Here is a 23,080-nt window from a genome sequence, read left to right as displayed (position 1 = left end):
ATATTGCAATGGTTGTTGTGATTCACGTGGCCGCTTTATTGTTGTAACGGTACTATATCGTAATATATCTGGATATATTATTATAATATATATGCATGGTTTATTTGAAACCAAATTGAATTCTATTCATTTGATTTAATTTCACTGTCAATTACGAAAAAAAAAAAAAATATTGTTTGAATTTTTCAAACTATGAAATTGAATTTTGATTTGTACTCTATGTGAATAACATGCTGGTGTTAAATGAGACTTATTATTATAAAGATCATTCAAAGATGGATCTTAGAGTCTAATATAACTATTGAATTCCGGGATGTGGAATTTAAGAATCTTATCGCGGAGGATAAGGAATTCAAAATTCCCACAAATGAAAACCTCGTGAAGAAGGTTCTCTACGGATTTATTGAAAAATAAATCGAAAGTTTGTCAATGATTGTTGAACAACAAATCGAACTTAGAATAAGCAAAGTCTGAAAGGCTAAGGATATAAGACCGAACAAAATCACTTTTCGATTTATTTCTCTTGTGCAGAAGGAAATAGTGAGAGTTTTGTTCGTGATGTTCTTATTCTAAGATTCAACTGAAGTAGTAACTTCAATGGAACCCTCCTTTTGGAAGGATGGTATCCAAGATGAAATAAATTCAATAATGTCAAACTATACTTGGAACTTGTCGATCTACTTAAAAGATCAAGATCCATTGGATGCAAATGAATGTTTAGAAGAAAGTATCATAAAGATGGTACACTAAACACCTACAAGTCTAGATTAGTAGCCAAATGTTTAGACAAAGAATGTGTTAATTATTTAAACACATATGCACTAGTAGCAAGGACGACAACAATTAGAGTATTGTTTGCATTAGTTTTTGCATGAACTTATAGTTCATCAAAAGGATGTCAAAATGACATTCCTAAAATGGAGATCTCGATGAGGAGATTTACATGGAGAAAACAGAAGGTTATATACTTTCTACTGATGAACAAAAAGGTGTACAAGCTTGTTAAAACCTTGTATGGATTAAAACAAGCACCAAAATAATGGCATTAAAAGTTTGACTTTGTCATTTTAAGATTCTCCGATTAAGGGGGAAACTTAAAATTAAAGAGGAGACACACAAGTTAGGGGGAGAATTCTCAATCTTATCAAAACAAGAATTCAAAGAGTATGTCATCATCAAAAAGGGGGATATTGTGAAAAATATATCTTATATCTAATTTTGATGAAGACAAAGGTTATCAAAGAGGAAAAAGGATCAAAAGTTTCATGCACATCAATGATGAAGTTGATCAAGAAGGTTGAACATAGAAATTCAAGTGAAGATTTGAGAGAAGTGAACATAACCAAGGTACTCATTGCAATTTATATTATACTATTTTAAATTGCTCTTAATTTCATCTCTCACTTCATCTGAAAACCTTCTTGCATCATCATGCATGATTATCTAAATATATTTCTTCATCTAATTCTTGTGACAAGTGTTTGTACATAAAGTTGATGACATGTTGATCTTTGGCACCGACCAAAATCAAGTTGATAAAACAAAGAATTTCTTGTCGTCAAAGTTCTCCATGAAAGATATGGGAGAAGCAGATGTTATTCTTGGTATTAAGATTAAACGGGAGAATAGGGGGATTGTAATTATGCAATCTCATTACATTGAGAAAATACTTAAGAAGTTCAATTATGGAAATTGTTCTCCAGTAAAGTACTTCTATGGATCCAGGAGAAAAGCTTATGCCAAATACAGGTAAACCTATGGATCAACTCGAATACTCAAGAGCTATAGGCTCTTTGATGTATGCTATGATTAGCACTAGACCGGATATTGCTTATGCGGTTGGAAAGTTGAGCAGATTTACTAGTAATCCTAGTAGACATCATTGGCATGCAATAACTAGGGTATTCAAGTACTTAAAGGGTACTATGAATTATGGATTGTCATATATGGGATTATCTTCGGTGTTAGAAGGTTATACGGATGCTAGTTGGATAAATAATGTTGAAGATTCATCCTCTACAAGTGGATGGGTGTTCTTGCTTGGGGGAGGTGCCATCTCATGGGCTTCCAAAAAGCAAACATGTATAACTAGTTCCACGATGGAATCTGAGTTTGTAGCATTAGCTGCTGCTGGTAAAGAAGCAGAATGGCTAAGGAACTTGGTATATGAGATTCCGATATGGCCTAAACCGATATCACCAATTTCAATCCGTTGTGATAGTAGTGCCACACTGGCTAAAGCATACAGTCAAATATACAATGGAAAGTCTAGACATTTGGGTATTAGACATAGTATGATTAGGGAATTAATCATGAATGGGGTGATATCTATTGAGTTTGTTCGGTCGCAACAAAACTTAGCTGACCACTTGACGAAGGGGTTAGCAAGAGACTTAGTAAAGAAGTCGGTAATTGGGATGGGATTAAAGTCCATTTAAATCTATTAGTTATGGTATACCCAATTCCCTTCTAATACAGCGTTAGAAGCAGAATTCAATGTGGAAAGATCATAGTTAAAGATTGGAGCAATTGTGTTTATCTTCCCAAGGTATGTGCTCAGACCTGCAAGTGATGGCTAGGTTGAAGTATATCTTCTTAATGGTTCTTTTGAAAAATTGCAAATGCAGGTACAAGATTAAAAGGATCACCTATGTGAGCATGAAGTTTTGCCGCTTCAAGAAGCTTGGACTTGGCTTCCTATATGCTTATTAATGGATAAGGACACATGGCTTGTAAAGTGTCAAGTATGAATAGTAGAGTATTGTAAGAAACATATGTGTACTATATCTTTAAATATTCAAATGGATTGACGGGTTCAATCATTATGACACCCCGATTTTCGAATATTTGGAATGTGTATTTGTACTAAGATGAAAATTCAATCGTAAGACATTTTCTTCTATGCATTTGTTTGATCGTTATACCTGTAAAGTAAATCAAGGATTATACTAAAATGGGGAGAGTTTGTTGGTGATTTTAGTATCATCAATGCATTTTGGTAGTAATGTGATTTACTATAGGCCAATGCAATAATGCGTTAAGTTTGAAACGAGTTAGGGTAGTGCGGAGTGCACGCTCGTCGAACCAAACGCGTAATTGAATATGAATAATAGAAACGGGCATAACGTTTCGTTTGAATAGTTGCACCCGTTCCCAACGGACATAATGATTCGTTTGAATAGTTGCACCCGTTCCCAACGGACATAACGATTCGTTTGAATAGTTGCACCCGTTCCAACAGACATAATTGTTTCCGAAGAGGTGTGTCTGTTCGCTTCTATTATTGGTCTCCTATATAAGGAGTCTTTTGGTCTCGATTTGGAACACGAAAATTACATACTTCCTCTACATTCTGATCTGTTCTCCATTGTCAGAAACAGATTGATTCTTCAAGAATTATCCCCGCAAAGATTTCGTGAACCCAGACAAGTATAGGGTCGAAATACTTTGTTCGGAAAGTGAACGAACACGATTCTTGAAGATATCCAGGATTATCATACTAATTATCTAACAATATTTTATATAATACGTAATATATGTTATAAAAAATAATATAACATAATAAAGTGTTACCAAAAAGAATTAAAAATAAGTTGACTTGTTTGCCGACAAATTAGATAGGTGAAGTGTATGGTGTGGAGAGCTATTTAAAACGACTGACAAATTACATCCCAATATGGATTTTATTTTTTAAAAGAAAACATTGATTTTAGATAGTTGATTAAAACCGAGAGTACATTCCAATAATCATTAGACAATTGAGTGTTGTGCATGGTGTAGTCTACTTGTGTAAAATTATCGAGTAACAAACCTGAGCATACGTACGAGTTCAATTCGGTTACGCGTATTTGGATATATTATTTATTTTAAATAAAAATGTTAAAAAAGATATTTAGATAAATAATTTATTATTTCGTATAAAATAATATTTAGATCAATAATAGATTTTTTCCGTATATTATTTTTTAATCAAAAATATTTGATCATAAATACCATTTCTCGTATATAAAAATATTTAGATCAATAATAGATTTTTTATCGTATACAGACTTCATTTTTTGTTTAGGTATCATTTACAAAAATACTTAGATCAATAGTAAATTTCGTATATAAAAATATTTAGATCAATAGTAGATTATTTTCCCGTATACCATTTTTTAATAAAAATATTTGAATCATAATTACCATTTTTCGCAAATAATAGATTTTTTCCGTATACAAATATTATTTTTGTGTAGGTATCATTTACAAAATATTTGGATCAATATTAAATTTTTGTATATAAAAATATTTAAATCAATAATAGATTTTTTGGTCAATTCCATTTTTGAATAAAAAATATTTGGATCATAAATAAAATTTTTCATATACAAAAATATTTAGATCAATAATAGATTTTTTTCTGGTATACATACTTCATTGTTGTGTGTGTGTGTGTGTGTGTGTGTGTGTGTGTCTATATATATATATATATATATATATATATATATATATATATATATATATATATATATATATATATATATATATATATATATATATATATATATATATATATATATATATATATATATATATATATATATATATATATATATATTTGTATCATTTACAAAAATATTTGGATCAATAGTAATTTTCATATATAAAAATATTTAGATCAATAGTTGATTTTATCCCGTATATCATTTTTGAATAAAAAATATTTGAATCATAAATACCATTTTTCGTAAATAATAGATTTTTCCGTATACAAATATTATTTTTATTTATGTATCATTTATAAAAATATTTGGATAAAAATATTTGAATCATAAATACCATTTTTCGTAAATAATAGATTTTTCCGTATACAAATATTATTTTTATTTATGTATCATTTATAAAAATATTTGGATCAATATTAAATTTTCGTATATAAAAATATTTAGATCAATAATAAATTTTTTGAATAAGTATTTCCTGTATATCTGTTTTTATTAAAAAATATTTCAATCATAAATACCATTTTTCGTATATATATATATATATATATATATATATATATATATATATATATATATATATATATATATATATATATATATATATATATATATATATATATAATTTAGAAGAAAGAAGTGAGAAAGTGATGAAAGAGAAAAAAAATAGAGGTTGAAGAGAGATTTGATAAGTTTGATAAAATATGAGGGTTGTATTATTTTAATAATAAAATTAAGAACTTTATTGTGCAAAAACCAAAAAACTACAATTTTAATGTGATAACAAAAAAATAAATAAGGATATTTTTGATTTTCCACAACTATTAATTTTCTTATTTTATAGATGGACAAGATAGCATTGATTTATAATATTCATTCATATCAAATGCCAATTATTTTCTAGTACGAAATTTACTTTTTAAGAAGAGCACTAGGGTGGCCATGCGTTCCTTAACCCCTCTCTGACTCCGCCGCTAAATGTGTCATTTCTTGACAATAGAGAACAATTTTCGTCAATCAATTCTAATATATAGCATGATTAAAACAATCAAACCAAAGATTAAATTCAATTGAACTCAAGTATATGTAATTAAATATAAGAAAATAACTTTATTTTATATATTGAGTAGAAGAGCAATGGACATACGGAAAATATCTTTATCTCAGTTGAAAAAAGGTCTTACTTTGATTTTTCAGATGAGATAACGAAGTGATAATAAAAAGTTTTAGGATCTTAACTCGACTTAAAAACAACCGACGAGTAATGTGTTCAGGTATGGGTCGATCTCCAGAGATATCTTTTTTGGAATTTCGAAATGGCGAGAACACCTTTCTCCTTGGTTTTGACTTTCAACCGACGAGTATAACACTTTTTCACCCCGGTTTAGACATAAAATCAACGAGTAAAACACAATTGAGTTTATTAAATCTAATATGGATTAGTTATTTCACTAAACCCTAATCAAACACATAACGTTTTAAAATTGGTTAAAAAAATAATTATATGAAACACTTGTGTTATATTTGAAGAACAACTTATAGTAATCAATGATTTTGAAGCATCATGTAACTCATCATTCTTCTTGCTTTCTTTCATGGTTAAAATCTCTTTAATGTTTCAAGTTTTTTATTCAACACTTCCTTTTTCACTAATTTATTCTTGAAAGCATAAAATTTGATGTTTTGAAAAATAAACAAATATGAAAGAAAGTTGAAGAGAAACTAGAAGTATTGGAGAGATTTTAACCATAAAATATCATGAGATAAATGATGAGCTGCAAAATGCTAGATAATCATTAATAAGTGTAAAATATGTTTCTAATACAACATAATTTTTCATATGATTATTTCCAAAGTTAATTTAATAGGTTATATGTTCAAAGAGGGGTTACTGAAATAAATTCAACTCGATGGAACAAGATGAGAGTTGCACAAAGAATCACAAAAAATATAAACTCAATATCAATATAAAACTCAACAACAACAACATGAACATCAACAACAACAACAACAACATCAACAACGAGTCTAAAAAACAACAACAACAACAACATCAATAAATCTACAACATAAATCTGTTTAAACAACAACAATATAAAACCTCTAAGATTTCGAGTCTCAATAATGGGTCTAAATAATAACAACAACATCAATAAACCTATAACATAAAGATCTTTAAACAACAACAACAAGATAAATCTCTAGGGTTTTGGATCTCAACAACAACAATATGAGTAGTGATGTTTGATGTACCAGATCTCTAAATAAGAATTGAAAGAAAATGATTTGGATCTCTGAAGAAGAAACGGGAGCCCTAAACACATATCATCTTCGTATTGAAGATGATATATATTTACGGCTCTCGTTGTTTGGGGCTTTCTTGTTAAGGGCACTTCATTAGAGTTTCATTTGTGTTGCTTAGAAAAGTGAAACCGAATAGTACAATATATATATAAATTCACCTCGGATGGAAAACAACACTGAAGTGAAAAATGACATATTTTAGATTAAAAATAAATACTCAAGAAAGCACCACTTTTAATGAAATAAAAATATACTTTAAAGTTGCTGGGATTCGAAGCATGTACAATTAACTAGTTTATCCATCAGTTTTCATAAAAAATGATGAAATAAATTTTCTATTAAAACTAAAATATTCAGGAAGGCTCCATTTTTAATGAAATAAAACATAAATTTGAAGTTATTGGGATTTGAAGCATGTACATTGAACTAGTTTACCCCGTTTTTTCATAAAAATCCGACAGAATAAATTCATATTTTTTTAAGAAAAAACCATGGCGCGTCCAAGGATTGTACCTCGATTTTTTGATATGTGAAGTGAAATCGGTGTCATAAAAAGTAGTTTTTCTAGTAGTAATAATTTCAACATGATACTATAGTATCTGTCTCCATACATGCGGTATGAAAAAATTCTCGTACCAGAGTCCGTATCCGTTTGAGCAACAATTTTGACAGCCGTACTCGAACCCTATGGGTATGTAAATACTCGTACTAGTACTCGTTACTCGCATATTATATCATTTTAAGTTTTTTATAACATTAAAAACTTTTTAAAAAGCGTTATTGTTGAATTATGAAATAAATGAACATTTATGTTAAATTACGTAATTGTTTAACATTGATGTATTTTTAAAAACTAATAGATATACGTTTTTATAAAATAATATAAAGTAAAATAGACAAATATGTGATGTCCGGATATGGGGCGGATTGACTACTAAGGTGTTCATACCCGCACTCATACCCACTAATTTTAATGGATAATTATCCGAACTCATACTCATACCCTTCTAGCAGATTTTTACACTATCTATTATGAGTATTTTCTACAGATATCTATTGAAGATAAATTTGGTTGTCATCATTAATAAGGAGCACCTACTACTCTAATGCTCTGATTTTTTTAAAAAAATTATAAGAAAAATAAGTTCAATATTAATTATGTCTAATTAAACACTTTTAATTAGATAAAATATTAATTAAATTAAATCACGATTAATTCAATTAATTGTAAAATTCTTATTTATTTAATAAAATCTTATTCAATCAAATAATTTATATTTGTGTTATTGTATTAAACAATAAAATTAATATATAACTAAAATTAACTTTATTTAATTTAATCATTCGTTCAACGTTGACAATAATATTAAATCACCTATTTAATATTATGAATATTTAGTGGTATCTAGCAATACTTTATTGTTATCAAAATAAAAAGAATGTCATGTGATTTGACATAATTTGTCTATGATAATGATCATGTGTATAATTATCTTTTTACCCTTTAACTATATTGAATATGAGGCATAAAATGTTTCATCCTTGTATAGTCCCATATTATATTCCTTGATCCCCGAGTATACTTGATAATAACAAATAAGTTCGATATCTCATATTATATTATGATCATTCATTTTAAAGTCATACTCAATCAAGGGAGTCGTAGATTTACTTCTATATATGTAGGAGGGACAAATCTCATTTATGTTACTCATGTTCCTCATCATAATTTGTGGAGTATCCATCAACTATGTTTGTGGTCATCTTGCTACAGGAAACGTTTAAAAGACAATTAAGCACTTGACTCCAAATATTAGGCTCATAGTTATTTCAAGTTGAAGGGTGGTATACACTGTTAGGGGAGAATATGAGAATCAAATGGTTCATAAGGGAGTTTAATACCCATAAAAATCATTCTCAAAAATATTTTCTTCAAAAATCAAAATTTTACAAACAAATGCGCATATATATTACTTACAAAAGTGAAATATATAGGAGATTTTATAAAATCCATGATTGAATGAATATCACATTAAATTAAAATAATCAGGAATTATAACAACTAAGAATAATGAAATTTCTTAAACAAGATATTCATCAATTATCATGATTCAATTTTCACAAACGATGCAAATTGAATTTGATTAATCAAATGATCAATCAACCAACAAGAGTCTGTATTGTCATAATCACTAGAAAGAATGTCCAAATGATTATATTTATCACAAATCTACACTTATACAATAAATCACTATAAGCAGATGAAGTGTATTATCATGAATTATACGAAAGTGATAAATAACCTAAACATGCAAACTATGCAGAAATTTAAAACAGAAGGGATATAGAGATTGTACAACAGACATATAATGGTTCAACTGTCCTTGCTTTGCGCTTAGTCCAATCTTCAATGGTGAAATCTGAAAATTTATGGGGTCTTCCACTATTTTACAAAATTATATAAAAAACTTTTGGTACAACGGATCATTTAGACAATGCTGGAAACTTTAAAGTCAAATAACATTTAAACCGACATAGGTCTAAATATGTATTTTCTTTCTATTTTAGCATAATACTCAAACTACTGAATTCTAAAGATCTTTTGTTCTATAACAAAATTTACTCGACTCTATGTGTTCCTTGTTTAAGCCCTTATTCTATCCATGGATCTAGGAAACTCTCAACTTTTTTCCATAATTACCTTCTTTTGATTCTACCAAAGTCTTCAAGTTAGTCTCCAAGAACCATAATCACAATATTGATTCTTCAATCTAATACACACAAAAAAACTTTAAAAAAAACATTAAATTTCCTAATGTACCTTGTCACTTACAATACATCTTTATATTTGAGTACCACAATAATGGAGTTTTTTGATACAAGATTGAAGATGATTGAATATCTTGAAGAAACTCACACAACACCTAAATGGTTCTAACTCAATCAACATACTATGAAGTTTTTCTATAGACTTGATTTAATAAAGAACATGTGAAAGAAGTACAATCAAGGTTTTCTAGACTTGTGAAAATATGGTTAAGATTATTTTTCAGAATACACAATGGTGTATCATTTGTTCAACTTCAATGATTGATCAACTTATTATAGAATGACAAAAATTAATTATATAGGTGCTAGAGGTAAGACACAAAATAGGTGAGAAAATGAACAATTTATTTGAGATAGATCATAAAATTATGATTTGAATCAAAGAAAAGAATGACTTGAATCAAGGTGATAAAATTTAGAAATGACTTGTTTAATTAGGATCATGATTTGATACCTTGGATTCGAATCAAGCAATCATATAATTAGAATCATAGTTGATTTACAAAAGTTTGTTTAATCATAATTCGAGTCATACATTCTTGTGATTCATATCATAGTGTTTTGTCATTCAACTCACACACTTTCTTGATTTGAATCACAAATCCAACGCTAAAATCCAAATTTTAAATTGAACTATTGATTTGAATAAGCCATATGATTGATTCTAATAAGCTTTCAAAAATTTCTTATTTCAAGCTTTCTAGCATGTGATTCAAGGCACACATATATCTACAATTTGATCAATTTGCTCAAACTTAAAACAAATTAATGTATTCAAATCTAATTAAGTGTAAGGGTTGATTCAATTTACAATTATAGAATACAAAATTAAATTACAAATAAAATAAAAATATAAAATCCTAATTACAAATATAAAAAATTACACAACATTAAAATAGAGATGAAATGTGTCTCAGCGCGAAAAAATACTCTAGCACAATGCACGCTCATAATATAATAGAGTCGCCACCGAATTTTATTTATTCCAAAAGAAAAGAGAAAATATCGACAAAATCCACCAAAAGAAATGATAAGATGGTTATCGCAACCAAGACTGAGTTCAAAAGTCCGATGCAATAAAAACATATTAGTATCCTTCACATTCATTGTACTCAACGATACCTATCTAATTAGTTTTGCGTTCAAGTATTAGTGTGATAATTTTCGATCTAAAGAAATGATTTTAAAAAAATTAATGTTTTTATATTACTCTGTTTTATTATATTTGAAATAGGTTAATGAAACATATTTTATTTTTAATTGATTTAATTATTAAATTTAAGAAACGTTAAGTCATTTTCACATGTGTCATATCATTCTTTCCAAGTGACTCATATACGCGTGAATCAATTTAAATAATATATCTAAATCTTTTCATCAAATCCTTAAAATAATGTATGGGACAATATCACATAAATTTCTGCATAATTAAAATGAGGAGGAGTTTACTACTTTCTTCAACAAATTATAAAATGGAATTTTAAAATAAGATTATAAAAATTAAACTAGAACACCTACGAATAAATCCATAATTGTAACCCTAACAATCATTCTAGATGAATGCTTCTTGGCCAAAGAATCTTACAATGACTAAGACAATGATCAACTGCTTTACCTACCCTGTGGCAAAATGCATGAATCAAGCTTCTATACATTTTTCTCATTTTCGCCGCCTGCTTAATATATTATTTGGTAAAACTAAATATTATCTTATAGAATGAAGACAAAATTAAATATTATATTTCAATTTGTATTTGTAATAATGAAATATCGGATTAAGAAGTTGTTTCTATAGTAAAAGAATTACTATTTTAAATTAATTGAATAAATATTGTATTTTATTTATATTTAATTTAGATATATTAGTTAATAAACTGAAAAGTTTTTTTTTATAATAGAGATATGAATGAGTATGCTATATTTGTTTTGATAATTTATAATACTATCTCTTAATTTGTTTGTAAAATTTCTAGAATATATATATATATATATATATATATATATATATATATATATATATATATATATATATATATATATATATATATATATATATATATATATATATATATATATATATATATATATCTCTTCAAACTGTTTCTGGAACGCTTGTAGAAAAAAAAAATCAAATACCACATGCAAATTTTGTCTCATTAGTAAGATATTTTTTAATTTTCTTTTATAGCTCCTAGTTCTTTTGTTGACCATACAACAAGGAATACTAACATTAGTACAATAAATAGAAAATATTTAGACAAAATTACATAAATAAGTCATTTAATAATTTTTATTTAAAAAGTGTGTCTATTATTTATTTTCTTTAACTTTGTTATACCTTATTATAAGACTTCTTCTTGGCTGTAACTTCTAGTAGTCTAGTTCTAGTTGATCAGAGAGATACATTTATCTATTATTCAGTCACTGACACGTGTATAACATGGCCTAAATCACAAAAGACACTCCCCTTAAAGAATAAGGCCCACTCTAGACACTTCTAGGATATCATTCCCATGTGCAAGTTCCACTCTCTATGCAATATTTTTCATATTCTTTTAACATTATATATCTAAAAAAAAACTAAACTCAAATACAACTATAAACATTTAGTCAAATATAAAATAAAAAATAAAAAAACAATTAGTGTTAAAAATATTTTAAAACAAAGGAAATAACAAAAGCACGGCTAAATACAACTAAAAGAAATAAAGAAAAGGCGAATCAGATAAAAATCAATAACAACAAGAACTACTGACAAAAGAAAGGAGGACTATTGTCAATCCTGTCGATTCTTATTTATCTAAGCACTTAAGCGAGTCTTTCTCTAAGTCCAACACTACTAGAAATACACGTATTACCTGCGGAATTTCCTGCGGAAAAATTTCCGCAGGTTTACCTGCGGATTTTCCTGTGACTCTCTTAAATAAAATAAATTTTCCTGCGGATCTAGAATTTGCAGAAAATTCCACAGGTATACCTGCGGATTTTGCTGCGATTTATATATTTCAAACATAAAACGAAACTTTAATGCAAAATCCGCAGGTAAATTCGCAGGAAAGTTTCCTGCGAACTTTGCTGCGGATATATATTTTATTAAAACCAAACCATTATACAGAATCCGCAGGTAATTCTACAGGAAATATTCCTGCAGATTTTCCTACGAATTTAACTATTTTTTCAAAATAATAGTAATTTTTGTCTAATTTTTTTATAAAAATTAATCATTATATTTAATAGTTAATTATTTAATATTATTATATTAATTAATGTTTTAATGTGAATTGTGTTATTTTTAAATTTTCATCTTAATTTTTTAATAAAATAAAAGGTATTAAAAATTTTGAGAATGACTATTGAAGATTTTTTTTTAATAATCAATTTTTAAAAAAAAATACATAAGTAACTCACATTTCAAAAATATTACCTCAATAACCAATAACCATGTTTGACCATTCTATATTGCCCCTCCTAATTTTTTTTTTTAATTTCAATAATCCGTGAATTTACTGTTACTTACGGATTTACCTGCGAATTTACTTGCAGATCGGATATTAAAATATTTTGCTGCAATTAAATGACTTTTTTTAAAAAGTAGGTGGCGCCATATGGAATGGCGACTACGTGAAAAATACCCCCAAATATGGTTGACGATTTCTCAATGCATCATCCCATAGATCTTTTAGACACCACGCAAAATTTCATTTATGCCCCCAGCATTCGTAGATGTATATCCAGAAACACCCTTTTTAAAAAAAATCTTCGTGGGTATTAAGTAAAAAATTAAATATATTTTGGATAAAAATTCTAATATATATAGGAGTAGAATGTAATATATAAGCATATACCAAATATTCGTTGAGGAATTCATATTATTTAGACTATGATTTTTTTAAGTATAAAAGAATATAATTATATTTAAATGTGAGTGTAAAAATATTTATTTAAAATAGAGAGAATAAATAATTATATTTAAATGTGAGTGTAAAAATATTTATTTAATCTTTTAAATTAAGTTTGAGAAATAAATTAAGTGTTAAGAAATTTTATTTGTGGTTGAGGATTGGACCTCTTATATTTTCCTCATACACCCACGTGAACGATGAGACAAACCTTCCATTCTCTAAAACCCTACCGCCGCCGTCACCCATCCTTTCACCACTTTCCGACCACCACAACTCTTAACTGCAAGCGAGCAACGTTTTTGTACTCCTCACCACCTCTTCTCCTTTCCTTTTCTGCTCTGTGACTCCATTTTCTTTTCAATCAGTGTTGAAATGGAGCTGTTTGAAACGGAACCACCGTGCCGGTTTTCCTCAGGCCACCGTGAGCTTCATCTCCTCCAAGGGTGAGTTTTCCTTTTACCTAATCAAATAGTTTTACTCCTAATCTAAAAATCCCCGAATTCTGCTGAAAACCCTAAACTTTGCATTCCTCTTCAAAACCGAATTTGGCCATGTTTTGCAATGCCTTGATTTTTCTTTAATTTCAAGTTGAAAACATATTTAACTTTGAAGTCTTGATACTTTTTGTGTGAAGTGTATTGCTGATATACTGTTTGATGAAATGCATTATAGAAAAATTTATGACATTTATTTCTAAACTAGTGCATTTCTACATGTATGTTTCATACAGATTCGAATAGTGCATGATGAAATCTCCCCAGGTGTTGGATTTGGTAATGAATCACTTAACTAGACCAATTCCTACAGAGATTGGAAATCGCTCGAGCATCGTTCACGTTTGGAGTTGACTTTGTGGAATAAATGTGAAATGTGCCTTGAACTAAATGTATGCATTGAATTTTCTATTACTTAATACCTTTACTTCTGAGTTCTGACATGGTTTTCTATTGCTTACTGGTTTTTTATGACCTGAACAGCGCAAAATCTATCTCTCTTTTTGTTCATCCCCTGTTTAGAATTTGTTTGAATAGTAATTAGTTTACAACTTCCTTCATAGTAAACATTTAAAGTTTCTCATAAATCGTTCTGAACTGTGAATGGTAAAACATATGATGTAATGTAATGTTTACTATTGACCAAGGAATGTATAGAACTTTCATCTTTAGCTATTATAACTGTACAAGGTCTTCATTTGTCAATTAGCGATGTTAATTTTGGTTTTTGCATTGCAGGAAGGAGTATCGAAGTACTCAACTGAAAAACAGAATATCCATCGTGTGTGTAATAAAACTCGTAGTTTGACTATGCAGTAAGAACATGGTACATTAATTAAAAAATGAAAACTCTTTATGCTGCACTAAGTCTCACATTATATATCTACCACATCATGCCAAAAACCTTGAAACCATGAATATAACTAAAAAAAGAGTTGGCTTATGTTTCATTTTTCCCAACTTGGTTTTTGCATTTGCTTGTGGGAGTGTTAGCAAGGAGTGGAACTGTAGTTTTATTCACGACAATTAATTCAGATAATAATTGTGTGCATTATTAGTATTGTTATTACAAAGCTACGGAATATGGTTCTCACATACTAAGAGGTTAATTTTGGTAATAGGATTTGACATCAGAATCTGGAACTTGTGATCCCCTATGTTCAGTTGATGAAACTAGTTCGCTAGATTTCGAAGACAACTATCAGCCCAAGACTGATTTGCTCAAAGCAGCTGCGATATTTGCGGCGGCTGCAACTGGGACGGTGATGTTTCTGTTTCAATTATATAGTCATTTCGTCCAAGCAAATATTCCTCAATTATTGCCTTTTATATGTTTCTGCTTCTCTCGCCTTGGGCTTACCCAGCAGTGTTTCTAATATTAGAAACTTTAAGCCTCCTTCCAGTGGCCACAAGGAAGTGGAGTTATATCCTACTTTATCATGGCTATTTTGTTGTGAATAATTGAAAAGGGACAGATTTTATCTGTTGATCATTAAATAAGTTATTTCCTTAATCCTGTACCAAATATTATCTATCACATGTTTACATGTTTTATTTTTATTGCAGACAGTTACTTTTTTAACGTATCTGTTGAAAAGCTATGCTGATTATATAAGGCCACATGAAGAAAGTATATGTAAAAGCATTGTGAATTTGCTTGTAACATGTACTGACTCTGTCCTTATCACAAGTATGTCTTCTCTTCATCTCATTTTAGATTTATCTGCTGCTTTTAGTGATTTCTTGCAGAAGTACTAGGTGTTGGATTTTATTTCAATATTCACTGCTTTTTAGTAATTTATATTTTTAGAGAGAATAAGAATCCAATTTTTTGAGCCTACATGGATTTCGAAGTTGAGGAATTCTATGTTTCTGTCCATTTTTAATGCTTGTGAGATGGATATGATGCTTGTTACCCATATTGGCATTATTTTGAGCATGCATATTCAATTTGTTTTATGCTGCAAAGTTTCCATGGATCTTTGATTGATCCATCATTGTTTATTTCATTCTCCTCAACCACAAGTGCAGCTTTGTTTAAACACCTCTAAGCTATAACAAACAAAAAAAAGTTTTTTATGTTGATAGATTTACTTGTATTCAGTTTGGTGCAATCAATAAAAATCAATGTTTAAATCCATCATTAATTAGTTTGACTTTTGATACTATGCCACATATATGAATGATGTAATTGTAGTTGCTTGGAAGAGCCTTATGTTTATGCTATGATTTATTATATAGTGGAAACCCATAATTTATGCTGTAAAAATAATCTGCATCCAGTTAAGCTTTTTTAACGCAGGCAATATATAATAAGAGGCTTATGTTTCTTAGATTTTGTAATTTTGGGACTATATTAAGTCTTTAGCTTGATTTAATCTAGACTTCCTTATGTTTCTTACAAATGATTTCATCTGGACAGTTAGTCAAGGACTACATTGACTCTGCAGTGAGACATGTGCTCCTTAGACATGTTTGCTTATGATCTATATACCTGATTATTTTTCTTGCCCTGGTAGCATTTGAAGTTAAAGATATAGAGAAAAAGATAAATAGCAAGGAGAATAAGTTGGTAATGTTGTAGCGGATTTGGTAACATTTGTATGTCATTTATTATTTCACTGGGAATAAATGCATAATAAAGATGTAGTCTCAATTTATCAATTATATATTAAATTTTATTAATTTTTTTTTTAATTTGGACACATATTAGCTGCGGAATTACCTGCGGAATATTTCCTGCGGATTTACCTGCGGAATTACCTGCGGAACTTCCTGCCGAAAATATTACCCACGAAGGTTTTAGCTGGGAATAAATAACCGCAGGTAAATCCGCAGGAAACGTGTTTCCTGCGGAAATTTAGCTAAAATCCGCAGGTAAATCCGCAGGAAAGCAGAGTATTTCTAGTAGTGCAACAATGAAAAATCAGTGTCTGATGCAAGCGATCTAATCCATTTATAAGACAAACAACTAATCAAACTCATAAATGATTCACTGACAATCTTTTCTGACAAAAAATAAGTTTATTTTGGATCGTTCAAATAGCCCATTTCATCGAATGTCAAATTGAGACCAACCTAAACGTCACCTTCTTACGTGTATTGTAACACCCTTCTAAACCCTGCAGAATATTAAATAAATCCAGAGTAAAAACATGTACAAAGATGTTACAACTCCAAAAAGAAATAAAATATCAAATCATTTTTTCATGCCCTTTCCAGGAATAAAATCACAATTATTCCGTAAACCATTTTTAATATAGCGGAAAATAATTTTAAAGACTGAATAACGTAAACCTTCAGTTATCAATACCAAATCACCAATTCACAATCAATTGAACATAATCCAAACTAATTAAAATAAGATTTTATCAATTAACTCTAAAACAAGCGTTCCCCAATGTTACAAGACCAGAGCATGACACCGACAAGAAAACTAAACAGACTAGCCTACAAGTTATCCTCACCGAGCACAAACGCTGCTACTCCTCAATCTAAAAAATGATCAACAGTAAGAGTGAGACATATCACAATTAAACTATATTATAAGTTCATAACGACAAAACATCATAAACATATTATTCACCCAACCGTAACATATTTAGATTTTCAGAATTATTCACCATCAGTTATAAAAATGCAATCACACTCATCACTATGAAATAACACTGGAAATCTTCCAATCATGTTATAACAACACACATAAAATGCAACGACTCTATGCACGTGGTACCAATCATCATGGGATTAACCCATCTAACCGATCCAACCAACACCGGGATACGGCCCTGCCAAGCACTAATTCCACACAATGGGAATTAGCCTCCGCTGATCCAAACAACACCGGGATACAACCACCAAAATGATTATGAATGCATGCATAACATATAACATATAACATACTCACCATCAACACAGAGTACGATGAACAAAATCATCTCAATATAACTCACCAATAGCACACCGAATTCAGTATGTTCATGTTTCAGCACCATTCAATAATCACATCATATATATTCACAACGAATATAACATCAATATCATAGTCATGTTATTGCAACATCACCACATCTATTACATTTATCAAAATATGCACCCGATATACAAACACACCTTAACGAATTAAAAATCAGGATTTCAAAATAAAATCGAGCCACTTCCCGGTACACCATTGTATTATATAAAATATTCAATTATCTTTACAAAGCTCAAAACGACACTTAAAATGGATATACGGTTTGAAAGATATGGATTTTAGAAATTAAAGTATTTTTCCAAAAAGCTTCAGTGTAACGGGTTACGAAAATGGCGTAACGCATTACACCTGATAAAAATCATTTACTTTTCAAAAATTCTACAGTGTAACAGGTTACGAAAATGGCGTAACGTGTTACACCTGCCGGATAACACTTCCCTGTTCGCGAAAACACCACCGTAATGGGTTACGGTCTCGAGCGTAACCGGTTACGAGACTCAAAAACTCAATTTTTAGCTATTTTTCACTACTGTAACGGGTTACGGTCCTGAGCGTAACCAGTTACAACGTACCAGTAGCAGAAAAACCCTCTTTTGACAGCATCTCTTCTCCAATTCAAACCACAACATACCCAAACGTATGTAACATCAAAACAGTGTCAAATCCCATATTTAACACATTTCTATCATATTTTGGGGTCAATTAACATCAAACACATTCTCAAATCACTCTAATTCATCAATTGCATCCAATCTACACCATTTATCCTAAAACCCCAAAATCTAACATACATTCAATCGAGATAAACAACATACATAATCAGTCCTATCATCATTAAACTGATAATATAGGCTAAAAGGATTAGTCACCCCTTACCTTAGCCAAAGATTCTTGAAAGTCCTCTTCCTCTTCTCTCCTCTTTCACGTTCTCTTGGTTTTTCTTCTTCTCCTCTTCTTTGCTTTCTATTTTCCTTTCTTTTCCCAATTTCCTTATTTTATGAAAAATAGAATTCCACTTAGTAAAAGGCTTAATAATTAACACCTCCTCTTTACTAATCATCACACTGGCCCAATTGCTCTATTTTCATAATTTCTCCAACAATCCACTAAATGCCAATTAATCCTAATAGATAATTTAAATTATAATTAAATTAAATAATAGAAATTATGGGGTGTTACATGTACCAAAAACTTGGAGCATGTCAAACACCTCACCTCTCAATAAATAAAATCGGGATACCAACCTATCCACCCACCTAAACACCTTATAGCAGGTTGTGGATGCATCTTCATAAAGCACGGACATGTGATCTATCGATTTCACATACCTTGGGCATATTGTACACTCCACCTAGCTATCGGTAGGAAGAATAAGCCATATGAGAAGGTTCTTCCTAGTCAGCAACCTGTCTTAAAGAAACATCCAATAAAACACCTAAACTCTAGAGGGAGCCCACCCTTCCCAAACCCTAGCCAACCCATGGATCACCAGTTGTGATTTACTCCCGCTCCATCCAAACAAACTAGAAAAACATAATAAGTTTACTTCACAAAGAATCCACCAGTATGCTCTAGATTCGAAACCCAAGCATCCCCCTGTCTCTGCTTAACCCCTTCATTCATATGCTCTATAAGCTCTAAAAGAAGTTCTTCCTCTCAAATGGGGAGAGTACGCATCCACCTAAAATCCTAAAGCCAAACACCTTTCACCCAACAACCCCTCCTTCCCACCATAATGCTAGGAATAACTGCTCATATTAAATACTAAAGGAAGTTAACCCGACCCATATGTCGTTTCAAACCCTATTTTGCATCACATCATCTACCACCTTGCTAAAAGAATAGGAAAACTAAATTGACAACTCATCTAACTTAGAGTTAAGTAAAGAAACATCTTTCCACTAGTGACAGGCCCTATTAAGACCCATACTCCTCTCTCTCAATAGAGACCCTAGAACATGAGACCAATACACCATTAGGGTGGTTTCCTTCCACAAGGAAGGTTGATCCTCCATAATCCTCTCACTACTAGAAAATTTGATTTTAATGATCGAATTAAGGATCGAAAAAGCTTAAAAATCGATCACTAAAACATTTAGCGACCGATTTAGCTAGCGACCATTACTTTTCAGTTGAAAAAGTGTAAGTCGCTAAGCTTTTGCGACGAATTTAGAGACCAAATTTGTGACCGATTTTAGTGGCCGATTTTCATGTTCTTTTTCATAAAATAAAATTTAAAATTCTGATACCTAGGAGTTGAACTTGTAACCTCCGCGTATTTTAATAAGAATTTGTCACTACACCACTTAACATCTATTGTTATATTTTATGTTTAAACATATATACATATAGTTATATATAAATATATTAAATTTTGGCGGCTAATTCAGTCACTACAGTGACCAAAATTTTGGTCACAAAATTCTGGTCTCTAAATCGGTGGCTGATTTATTTTAATGACCTCTTAAAATTGACTAATGTATCAAATTTTTGTGGCTAATTCGGTCACTGTACTGACCAGAATTTTTAATATTTTTTTAATAAGTGATCACATCTCTACCCAAAACTTTTAGGTAATGGGTGTATGAGTTATTTATCTTATAAATCTAATATTTCCTCTATTTCTAGTCAATGTGGGACTTAACTAGTCACACTTGAATACAACTATCTTCTTCACAAGAGTGAGTCACTCATATCACTAGCCTAGATCCATACTAGAACCCCATTTGCGCTCCCCTATCAAGTCTAACCATGACTTTGATACCACTTGTTAGAGAATCTGAGAGTGGCGGAAACACCAACAAGCGCCCAATGCTCTAGGATCACAAGAGAGAGAGAGAGAGAGAGAGAGAGAGAGAGAGAGAGAGAGAGAGAGAGAGAGAGAGAGAGAGAGAGAGAGAGAGAGAGAGAAATAAATCACATCTCCACTTAAAACCTTAAGGTGATTGGTGTATGAGTTCTTTCTCTTTATATATATATATATATATATATATATATATATATAACATTTTCTCAATTTCTAGTAGATGTGGAAACCCCTCACACTTGAATTCAACAATCTTTGTTGAATTCAATAATCTTTGTTGAGCACAATTGTGTGATTAAGTCTCATATTGACTAGAAGAGGTGAAAATGAATGTTGGATTCATAAGAGAGTGAACTCGTACTCCCATTTTCTTATAGTTTTTGGTGAATATGTTGTGTCATAGTCTTTTGGATCTTGAAGTTTTATTCCATTGAGACTTTTGGCGCTCTTCGGACTCTCTAACAAGTGGTCTTAAAGCCTGATTTGACTTGGTTGGGGAGCTTGATATGGATCATGTGTTGAATCTTGTTATATAATGTGGAGGGCTCACACATGTGAGAGGGAGTATTGTGTGGAAGTGTGAGTGATTAAAGTCTCACACCACCCATGAACAAGTATAATGTTGAATTTTAAAAGAGAGATAACTCATATTCCTAATGCCTTTAGATTTTTTGTGGATATGGTGTCAAGATCTCTTAAGATTCTTAATTTATAGTCTATTGACACTTCCAATCCTCCCAAAACTTCTCAATAAATGATATCATAGTCATGGTTAAGCTTGACCGAGGAGCGAAAGTTAGATCTTTGTGTGAATCAAAGCTAGTGATGTCAGTGATTAACACTTGTGAAAGATATTGTTAAATTCAAATTTGAGTGGTTAAGTTTCATATTAATTAAAAATAATAAAAATAAATGTTAAATTCATAAGAAAGTAGATTTGTACTCTCATTATGTAAAAATTATGTATGAATATGTTATATTAAATCAATTGACATTTCTGACGTTCCCAAACATAAATAGGTTCTATTGAAAGGGAAATAAGAACAAAATACAAAACATAAAGTAACAATGATATAAATGATCAACGATTATAATTTCCTTCATGATATAAGTTTCCTCGAACACCTATTATAAGCTTAAATAAAGAAAAAATGTTTAATTTATTTAAATTTACCGACTTGGAAGTTGAAATATTTGTTGGCACCTTATCATCTCATCAACTCAAAGAATCGTTTGCCAACTCAAAGAAAAAATGTTTGATTTATTTTTACTATCTTTTAAATATTGAAATTTGATTACAATATCTCTGGTGAAAATAGTGTTGTAATGAGAACACATTGAAGAAAAAAAATAGTCAAATACCGACATGGACAAATGATTATTAACGTTTGTTATGAAAACTTCACATGGGTGCTTGAGATACAGGGAGTGCATTTAATTTGATAAAAAAAGTTAAGGGGGTGCATTTAATTCAACAGTGTGTATGCATTATCTGAAAGATGAAATTAAGAAGAGTCCAAGAAAGTCAAAGTCGCACTCGTGCAAATTTTCTGCAGAAAGTGTACAACTTGTATTTGAAAAGGGTCCAAGAATTTAAAACAATGGGTCCATGAATGGTACTAAACATATAGAAAACCAAAACTTTCATGGTGAAACTGAGTTCCCAGACATATTTTTAGAAGAACAAGTTTGGAAAAAACATTTCATTTAAATCCAGTAGATATATAACTGTGTTTCTACTAAAGGGTTAATAGTGTTAAATATGTTTAGATCCAAATTCTAAACACTAAAGGGTTGATAGTGTTAAATATGTTTAAATCTAAATTCTAAAAGTTAAATCTAAGAGAAAGGTTATCCTGACAAATTTAAATAATCAATCGTCGGAAAACATAAGTAATGTGAGACTTCAAACAAACTCCATCAAGACAAATATCAACTTCAACACTCACCCATTTAAATAATGGGGGATTTCAAACAAACTCCAACACATAAATGCGAATTTAAACACTCACCCTCATGCTTAGTGTGGGCATGGATCAAATGCTCACATTGCAGTTCATAATCTCACTTTGATACTATGTTAAATATGTTTTGATCTCAACCCTAAACATTAGCACAAAAAAATGTGAAATTGTTCTCACATATTTATACAATTAATCATCATAAAACCTAAATAATTGAGATTTCAACAAACTCCAACAACACATAATATTCAAAGAAGATCTTCAAAATATTGAGTAAGAACAACCATACGAACAAAGTCTAACATGACTTATTTATAAAAA

At 30.0% G+C, this 23,080-nt stretch overlaps 1 long non-coding RNA gene across 4 annotated transcripts; it reads left to right on the top strand.

The window, feature by feature from the left end:
• The first annotated feature begins 13,682 nt into the window (after positions 1-13,682).
• Positions 13,683-16,661, top strand: LOC131637076 (uncharacterized). Of its 4 annotated transcripts, XR_009294270.1 has the most exons (5): positions 13,683-13,962; positions 14,250-14,405; positions 14,752-14,839; positions 15,135-15,275; positions 15,580-16,661. It is a non-coding gene; the product is annotated as an uncharacterized LOC131637076 (long non-coding RNA). The 4 variants fall into 4 exon arrangements; XR_009294269.1 differs by having other exon boundaries at positions 14,752-15,275; XR_009294268.1 differs by having other exon boundaries at positions 14,250-15,275; positions 15,580-15,703; positions 16,436-16,661.
• Positions 16,662-23,080: the final 6,419 nt, after the last annotated feature.

The sequence above is a fragment of the Vicia villosa genome, unplaced genomic scaffold, assembly GCF_029867415.1.
Source record: "Vicia villosa cultivar HV-30 ecotype Madison, WI unplaced genomic scaffold, Vvil1.0 ctg.001908F_1_1, whole genome shotgun sequence".
NCBI classification, from domain to species: Eukaryota; Viridiplantae; Streptophyta; class Magnoliopsida; order Fabales; family Fabaceae; genus Vicia; species Vicia villosa.
This window is presented reverse-complemented; position numbering and strand designations above follow the sequence as displayed.